The sequence below is a fragment of the Eurosta solidaginis genome, chromosome 2 (genome assembly GCF_040869045.1).
Source record: "Eurosta solidaginis isolate ZX-2024a chromosome 2, ASM4086904v1, whole genome shotgun sequence".
Classification (NCBI taxonomy): domain Eukaryota; kingdom Metazoa; phylum Arthropoda; class Insecta; order Diptera; family Tephritidae; genus Eurosta; species Eurosta solidaginis.
In genome coordinates this window covers 79,420,591-79,430,498 of record NC_090320.1, presented here as the reverse complement: position 1 = coordinate 79,430,498, position 9,908 = coordinate 79,420,591, and the positions used below count along the sequence as shown (strand labels likewise).

At 38.6% G+C, this 9,908-nt stretch overlaps 1 long non-coding RNA gene across 1 annotated transcript; it reads right to left on the bottom strand.

The window, feature by feature from the left end:
- Window positions 1-294: 294 nt before the first annotated feature.
- LOC137242235 (uncharacterized) lies at window positions 295-1,677 on the bottom strand. The gene is made up of 3 exons (XR_010950139.1): window positions 1,651-1,677; window positions 1,490-1,588; window positions 295-1,420 (listed from the first exon to the last, which is right to left on the bottom strand). It is a non-coding gene; the product is annotated as an uncharacterized lncRNA (long non-coding RNA).
- Window positions 1,678-9,908: the final 8,231 nt, after the last annotated feature.

Here is a 9,908-nt window from a genome sequence, read left to right as displayed (position 1 = left end):
TGTGACAAGCAATGAATTTAAAAACTTAGATATAGTCTATTTTAGACAAATATATTTTGAATTTGATAATTTCATTTTGTTACAAAAGACAAGACTATATATAGACTACAATACCTCGGCTGCTACTTCGAAAACGTACTGTTTCAGAGTTTGTTTGGAAAATGCCATGCTTCTGAAATAGGGCGCATTCGAACTGGAAGCCGAGGTATTCCACTCAGCAGTGGATATACTAATAAACAAATATATATACATGAAGCCAGCAAATTTAAATGAATTTTATGACTTAATTTAAATTTGCTGGCTTCATGTATATATATTTGTTTATTAGTATATCCACTGCTGAGTGGAATACCTCGGCTTCCAGTTCGAATGCGCCCTATTTCAGAAGCATGGCATTTTCCAAACAAACTCTGAAACAGTACGTTTTCGAAGTAGCAGCCGAGGTATTGTAGTCTATATATAGTCTTGTCTTTTGTAACAAAATTAAATTATCAAATTCAAAATATATTTGTCTAAAATAGACTATATCTAAGTTTTTAAATTCATTGCTTGTCACATTTTAAATTCATTGTTGTTTTTTTTAGCTTTTTTAATTTCAAAATTCTAAAATACTACTAACGATTATTTTTTTTTTTATACTTAATTTACCCTTAGCCCTTCGAAATAAATATACTATCACTAAGTTTTTAAATTCATTGCTTATCACATTTTAAATTCATTGTTGGTTTTTTAATTTTAAAATTCTAAAATACAGATTATGCTCACGCTCTCCCAAGTTTATACAAAAGATGCACTGAGTACACAAAAGCGTGAACTCCCTGGCTTAAGGAGCATTTAATTTCTCCGAAATCATATTTTTGATATCCTTGTAAAATTGTCTTTTTAACTCTAACTTTTTTTCATAGTAGTTCCCCTTTGCACTCTTTCTTTTTCGGAGATTGCTTGTTCCAATAGTCAAAGGTACTCGGTTGGAGGCTACATAGCACAATGACTCTGGGCTGGCAAATGAGTTTCCACTGGAAGCTGGCATATCTCCCAAAGGTTCGCGATTGCAAGTCGACAAACCCCTTGACGTGGAAGCTATATTGCGCTGAGACTCTGTGTTCGATAATGAGTCTTCACTGGACAACAACAGGGTATCACGAAGTAAGCATTACTCTATCAATAAATATAAAAAAATATTGCATTTAAGAGAAACTAATAGATGATCAGATAATGGCCTTTGCATTCTTGAGCCTAAATTCAGGCTGTGAGAATTTGAGATTATTGGCTCACGGCCAAATATCTCTTCCATTTCTTCCATAAATGGAGCTTGGCAATATGTTGCACCGGTCTACCTGTTGTTGTCCTTGGCGCTTTTATACGCTATCAAAACTGTGCGCATCTTCGCCTCCAACGCCTTTATTGTTACAGTGGTGTCCTACAAAATCAATATAAAACATAATCAACCTTTTGAATACAAAATTTAGTAAAAGAAACATAAGCATACTTCTTTTTCCTGCTATGCTTAAACTCGTCCTTTCGGGCACTGTAGCACTACAACAAAAGAAGCGTCTCCTCTCTCGTCCAATATTTCGTTGATTATTTTCTGAAAAAATTGAGAAAATATACATTATTTAGAAATTTTTATATTTACACAAAAGTACTTACATTTCTCCTGCTGAAACTTTGTTTTTTAATTAGGAATGGTAAAACAGACTAAAAAAGTCGATAAAAACTACTTATTGAAACTTTTACTATTATTTCATAAGCGACAAAAAAAACTTGTCTCTTAGCAGTCTTAAGCGTAAACGGCTACGCGCGTGTTAAAAAACACGGCTATTGTTGTCGAGGTCAATACGCGTCTTTTGACACCTCTGTCGGTGTTTTTGGAGGCGTATTAGCAGTGCCATGCTGTCGTATAGAATTACCGAAAGTCATGATGGAATTATAGAAGGTGGCGCATTGCGCATGTAAACATTAGTGCAGCTGTTTCTCATGAGCAATTTTTAAGTAATTTTCCTTTAGCTCTTGTTTTTTCTCTCTTTCTTTCATTCGCTGAAGCAGCCAAGTGTGACGTAGATGCGCAGAACGAAGCAATTTTGAACTTGTGAATGCACAATCTTTTTTTTTTTTTTTGTTTCGGGAATTGAATCTTTCAATTCCAAAGATGGCAAGAGGACCCTTAAATTGCCTCTTAAATCGTCAGGTTAACAAACGTATAAGGGTAATATACTAGCAACATTTAGACGTGCCTAAGCAGCTAACACATGTCGCAAAGTAAAAACCCGTAGCACAAATGTTTTCCTTGTAATCTAATTTATATATTATAAATGGCAAAGTTTGGATGTGAAGATGTTTGGATGTTTGTATGTTTGTCCAGACGTTTGTCTTTGTGACTCAATCACGCAAGAACGGCTGTATCGATTTGGATGAAATTTTGCACACATATAGCCAATAGTCTAGAAGGATCTACTAGCTATATATTTTTCAAAAGGGGCGTGTCCCCGCCCCCTAGGAATAGTTATAATTTAATTATTATATTTTTTCGTCTTTGCGACTGAATCACGCCAGAATGGCTACACGGATTTTGATGAAATTTGGGACACAGACAATAGTCTACGGGCGAAATTTTTTTCGAACATGGAAAGAGGGGTGCGGGTCCCACGACCCCTTCGAGCAATTACTTTTTAATAATTTTTACACATTATAACTTTACGTATACTGGCCTTCACCAATATCACAGACTCAAGGGGTCAATTAGTGGAGGGCTTACAAAGTAAGCAGTGACACCCTCGGCCCGCCCCCCTTTATCTCCCCCTCAGGTGTAAAATCTATAAATTGTTATAACTCAATATAAATTTTCTCCTAAATCAATAGTTTTTGGTATCTGGCACATACAGATCGAGATCTAGACAATTTTGGAGGAACGATCAGTGGTCCTCTCCTTCTACTCCCGCCATCCGCCCTCCTTCAATTGTTTTTATTAGCACGCTTTTATTAGCTTTACCTGTATGTTTCTATGTAACTTTTCATTCGCTCCAATGCACCTGCTGCCTTATTAACATGGTTTTATAATTAGCTTCGCCTTATTTGTAATCCCGTAAGGGTCATATCGAGACCCTTCCGGGATCATTTCTGGATGGTTTTCGGGATCGGTCCGGGATCCAGCCGGGGTAATTTCGGGACTTTTTCGGGACTATTTCGGGATAATTTTGGGACCCTTCCGGCATCATTTCTGGATGGTTTTCGGGATCCGCCCGGGATCCCGTCGGGGTTATTTTGGGACATTTTCGGGACTATTCCGGAATCATTTCGGGACTATTTCGCGATCATTTGGGGACCCTTCCGGCATCATTTCTGGATGGTTTTCGGGATCCCGACGGGGTACTTTCGGGATCATTTGCGTACCTACGAGAGATAAATTCTTGATGGTTTCCGGGACTTTTTCGGGATCATTTGGGGATCCTTTCGGCATCATTTCTGGATGGTTTTCGGGATCCGTCCGGGATCTCGTCGGGGTAATTTGGGGACTTTTTCGAGATCATTTGGGGGCTCTTCCGGCATAATTTCTGGATGGTTTTCCGGATCCGTCCGGGATCTCGTCGGGGTCATCTGGGGACTTTTTCGGGATCATTTGGGGGCTCTTGCGGCCTCATTTCTGGATGGTTTTCGGGATCCGTCCGGGATCTCGTCGGGGTCAGTTCGGGACTTTTTCGCGACAAATACGGGATCATTTGGGAACCCTTTCGGCATCGTTTATGGATGGTTTTCGGGATCCGTCCGGGAACTCGTCGGGGTCATTTGGGGACTTTTTCGGGATCATTTGGGGGCTCTTCCGGCATCATTTCTGGTTGGTTTTCGGGTTCCGTCCGGGATCCCGTCGGGGTAATTTCGGGACTTTTTCGCGACTAATACGGGATCATTTGGGACCCTTTTCGGCATCATTTCTGGACGGTTTTCGGAATCCGTCCGGGATCCCATCAGGGTAATTTCGGGACTATTAGGGGATCATTTGGGGACCTTTCCGGCATCATTTCTGGATAATTTTCGGGATCCGTCCGGGATCTCGTCGGGGTCATTTGGGGACTTTTTCGGGATCATTTGGGGGCTCTACCGGCATCATTTCTGGTTGGTTTTCGGGATCCGTCCGGGATCCCGTCGGGGTCATTTCGGGACTTTTTCTCGACTAATACGGGATCATTTGCGGACCCTTTCGGCATCATTTCTGGATGGCTTTCGGGATCCGTCCGGGATCCCATCAGGGTAATTTCGGGACTATTAGGGGATCATTTGGGGACCTTTCCGGCATCATTTCTGGATAATTTTCGGGATCCGTCCGGGATGCCGACGAGGTCATTTCGGGACTATTTCGGGATCATTTGGGATACATACCGGCATCATTTTGGATGGTTTTTGGGATTCGTCTGGGATCATGTCGGGGTCATTTCGGGACTTTTTCTCGACTAATACGGGATCATTTGCGGTCCCTTTCGGCATCATTTCTGGATATTTGTCGGGATCCGTTCGGGGTTCCGTCACGGTCATTTCGGGACTATTAGGGGATAATTTGAGGACCTTTCCGGAACCATTTCTGAATAGTTTTTGGAATCCTTTCGGGGTCCCATCAGGGTCATTTAGAGACTTTTTCGGCATCATTTAAGACTGGTTTTCAGAATTCGTCCGGAATCCCGTCAGGGTAATTTCTGGACTTTTCCGAGACTATTTCGGGATCATTTTGGGACCCTCCCAAGATCATTTCTGGATAGATTTCGGGATCTGTCCGGGATGCCGTCAGGGTCATTTTGGGACTATTAGGTGATCATTTGAGAACCTTTCCGGCATCACTTCTGGATGGTTTTCGGTATCCGTTCAGGATCCCGTCGGAATCATTGCGGGACTTTTTCGGGTCATTTGGGGACCCTTCCAGCATAATTTCTTGATGGTTTGCCGGATCCATCAGGGTCATTTCGGGACCATTTTGGGATCATTTGGAGACCCTTCCGAAATCATTTCTGGATCCGTCCGGGATGCCGTTGGAGCCATTTCGCGGTTTTTTGTTACTTTTCCGGATTTTTGGACCCTTCCGGGATCATTTCTAGATCTGTGCGGGATCCCATCTGGGTCATTTCCGGACTATTTCGGGATCATTTTGGGATCCTTCCGGAATCATTTCTATATGGTTTTCGCGATCCATCGTGGATCCCCACGGAGCCATTTCGGAACTTTTTCTGGAGTATGTCGGGATAATTTATGGACCCTTCCTGGATATTTTCTAGATGGTTTTTGAGATCCGCCCGGGAGACCGTCAGGGTCATTTCGGAAACTTTTCGGGATCATTTTGGAACACCTTCAGGGATCATTTCTGTGTGGTTCTCTGGATACGTCTAGAATCGTGTCGTTGTCATTTCGGGTTTTTTTTTGGACTATTCCGGGAACTTTTGGAGACCCTTCCGGGGCATTTCTGGATGGTTTTCGGGATCCATCGGCGATAGCGTGGGGGTCATTTCGTAGCTTTTTCTGGATAATTTCGGGATCATTTGGGATCCTATCAGGTTATCAGCTCATTTAGTTCTTTTTTTTACTCAATTACAAAAATAAAATGCATTAGACAGAAAACAAAATGTTAAACAGATAACTTGATAAGCAGGCTAACGCGAATAGCCCATATATTTAAATTTCTCCTTGCGGACGGGGCCGCGGGTAAAGGCTAGTTGTTAAATATATGGCTTGTTGCCATGTGCTTTTCCAAGATTTGTAATTTTTCGTGAATTTTATTTTTGTATCAGTATTATAATTTCTCTCCCATCCAGCAAGTGGTACCCCTATCATGTCCAAGCCAGTGGCCTCAGAAATCCTCCAATTGTTATAGAAATATTAATTTAGTCACTTTATGTTGAATGAATTAAAATATTTAATGTCACTTTAAGTTTGACCATGTGAATAATGCATGTGTATGTATCCATTTATATAGCAGCTCAAATTTGTAGTTACTCATGTGTCGTGTTGATTTGTTAAATAATCCAGGTGGTACCATATGTGATAATTTGTTTTATTCATGTGATTATTAATTTTTATACAATGTTTCATGTATTTGTATTAAATGATGGGTAGAACGTTTTGGGTAAATCCCAGTGGTGACTTGTTTTCTTTATGTAGGTTATTAATTTTTTAATTGAAAAGTTGTAATTCCAATTGTAGAAATTTGTTTAATTGTGAAGTAGAAACGAGGTTAGACAAGGTACTGTAATGCGCTTGTTATAGTTGTTATGTTATGCTTTTTTGCCAATATTTACATAATCTTATTTTTGTAAATGTATTTTCGTCATATTTTAATGAATTTATATTCATTCTGGTTATGTGTACATGACTGTACTTTAATATATAATAAGGGTATTTTCAATCTCGTTACTTGTTCTTTTTGTCCTTGGTGGAGTTATATGTATATTATCTCAATTTATATATAAGGTAATCTCTACCCCGTTATATGTTCCGTTTATCATATATATATGAATTTTTGTAAAATGAAAGTTTTACTTATATTTTTGCTTTTCACATAATTTTTAAAGTTGATAATATTTTTTAATTTATTTGATTTTAATTTTAATTTTGATTTTGCCCGAAAGCAATTATATGTATTTTTTTCACAAAATGTGTATTTTTATTTTAATGTTTTTTAAGATTTTTGTCCGATAGCAATATAATCTTTTTGCACAATTTGCATATTTTTACGACGAACTGATTACACGCACAATTATTTAGTATTTTTATAAGTTTTTAGTTAAATTTTTGTCATTTCGATTCACGCACTATACGCCATTTTATTCTCAACCGAATGAATAGAGTCCCTTTATTACACGCGGTTGAGTTGTGGGGAAAACCGAACTTGACGATGCACAATATTCTGTGTGTGATTTGTGACCGAAAGTGGACCACCACTATCAACAAAACAGATGTTTTATATAAGTGCTGCCAGCTCTCATAAAGTTGATCTAGATCCAAAGTTCGAAACGAGCTCAAGTCCAGAACAAAAATTTTTTGTAATGATTATTGTTTTTTTAATTTTTCTATAATTGAAAAATTTTATTTTGTTTTTGGAATAGTAAGTAGAAAATTTTTCAGACAACTTGCCATAGCTGCTCAGATAGATCCATTTCGAAGGGTGCTAAGCCTTCATCATCAGTACGCTTTAGGCACGCTGCGCTAACCATTTAGCTACACAGCGGTGGTTTGTTTGACTGACAAATTGCTACTTCTTACCAACCACATTTATTCAGCGGTGCGCCAACTATATTTATTGCGCGTTGCAAGACACTGATAATGTTGGATTTGTTTATTGGCAATTACTTTGTTTTGACATTTCCCAAGTGCTCATGGTTTTTTAACAATTGTTTTTCTTTTATCGGCCTATTGATAAAGTATTCAAGGTTCGAAAGGAGCTCAAGGGTAGACAAATAATTTTTTGTAATGATTATTGTTTTTATAATTTTTCTATAATTGAAAAATTTTATAGTTTTTGGAATAGTAAGTACACAATTTTTCAGACAACCTGCCATAGCTGCGCAGATAGAGATCCATTTCGAAGGGTGCTAAGCCTTCATCATCAGTACGCTTTAGGCACGCTGCGCTAACCATTTACCTACACAGCGGTAGTTTGTTTGACTGACAAATTCCTAATTATATTCCTTCTTACCAACTATATTTATTCAACGTTGCGCCATCTGTTGCAAGACACAATCTCTTTTGGCCTCGACAACAATAATTCGAAGGCGGAAAAGCAAAAATGCATCTCCGTCCGAAGATATTTGCAGTTGAGGTTTGCGATTTTCATGTGGTTGTTGTAATGTTGCTGTACGCACAAAAAAATTGTTAAGTGTTTGGCGCAGATATAGTTTTAGTCTGCACACCGGTGTTGGACCCACCCAGGGTAATTTTTTATAAGCGCGGCCGAAGGCCGCCATTGCAGAAAGGTGTTTTGCGCAAAAATACTTTGGATCCCAACTCCGGTTTCGGAGGGACCCGCCCGTTTTCGGGTTTTCGTTAATATCTTTTTAACGCGTTAAAATTTATATTTTCCGTCTTCGGGTTATTAATACTGATGTCAGCACCCGTCGTTTGAGACCTCTCTCGATATTTTCGGTAGCGTATTAGCAGTCGACCCCTCAACTAGACTTTTACCTTCGATTTTCTCTTTTGTGATTTTTAGGACCCCGTCTACCTCTACAAATGAACAATAGTTTGAAAATCTGGGTACATTACACTTCAAAAAACGCGAGTACTCCATAAATAACGTAAGGAATACTCTTTTGGGAGTATAGGAGTATTAGAAAACTAATCTGCATTCATACAAAAAATGTTCTCCAATTAACATTGCGATGTCCTAGGAGAGGAGTAGGTGATCCCACTCTCGCTTTGTTTGTGAGTATCCCATAGAGTAAATACGACAGAGTACTTTCCAAAGTACTTTCACTGTAGTTATCCATAGAGCACCCACAGAGGATCATATGCCAAAGTACTAAAGAGGAATTGTGTCGGAAAGAATTATCGGGGTGCATTTAATTTAAAATGGAGGTAAATGAAGAGAGGCAATACAACTTTTATATTTTTCACTACGAATATTCTTATGTTATTTAGCATTTTCGTGAATAAGGAAACTAATATTTCTCTATACTATAGTATGTATACATAAAACCAGTGCGCGGTTGCATTTTATCAGAGTTGCCATAGTAAAATTTTATTATCAGTTATTTGTATGCAATATTTTACTTTTGGCAACTCTGTTCGATCGTCATCGTGTTGTGATCACGGTCGTTAAAAAACGAGCAATGATCGGCTGATGGTGGTCCGCAAACTCATTGCAAAGGAGTATTGTTAGAGTACTCCAACTTGAAGAAAATGGAACACGAAATCCAACAATTTTTGCAGGGTAGCTGTGTTTTTTTTACATCTACATACATTTACGCTTAAACTTTATATGGACTGCTAAGCGTCAACTTTGAAATTGCTGCACATAAAATTTGTACTACTAAATTTCAATACGCATTCTACCAGGCATGCTTAACCAACGAACCGATATCATTCCGTTACGATAATTAACGTTAATAAAGGAAACAAAGTCATTTCGTTTCGTTTATTAACGTTAAGAACGTCAAATTAACGAATTGATTTTGTTTCGTTTTCTGCCATATCAAAACGAAATGGAACCGTTTATGTTGATTACTAACTTCAAACTATGCTGGCAATGCTGATTGATGGCGGAGTCAATAAAGGTGAAAGCATTAGCCAAGCTGATTGCAACTTTTCTGATGAATTTTGACAGTACGAACATTTCTCACAGTATTTTTGACATTACCACCAACGAATTACACAAAAAAATTACATGGAGCTTGTGTGTGTATGTCCGCTCGCTGTTACCACCTTACGGCTTCACCATGGCTATAGCATTGCCAGCACAGTTCAAACATAAAGTATCACGTTTTTGTTAACGTTTTTAACGTTAACGAAGGCTTTTCGTTTCGGTTAAAAACGAGATACAATTTATCTTGATAATTTCTTTATCGATAATATTTCGAAGTGTTTCAACGGAAACGGTGGAAATTTTTTGATAAATGATTGGCTTAACGTTACGGTGCATCCCTGCATTATACTCAGATGTAACTGAAATATGTGTCTATGTTTCACCCTCTACACTAATTCTTTGATCACTTCAAAAAATGGTGTGTGCCCACTATTCATCGCAACCGATTCAGCTATAGGTTATACACAGCCATACAAGAGAGGTTTGTGTATCCGCTTTTGGGTACAACATGCTGTATAGATGGGTCTCCTAGGCGTTATCTAAGCGAGGATAAACGTTTTTTTACGCCCAAATGTCAAAGTATACGCGAAAAAAAACGGCTATTATTTAAAATCCAATCCGCTAAAAGAAA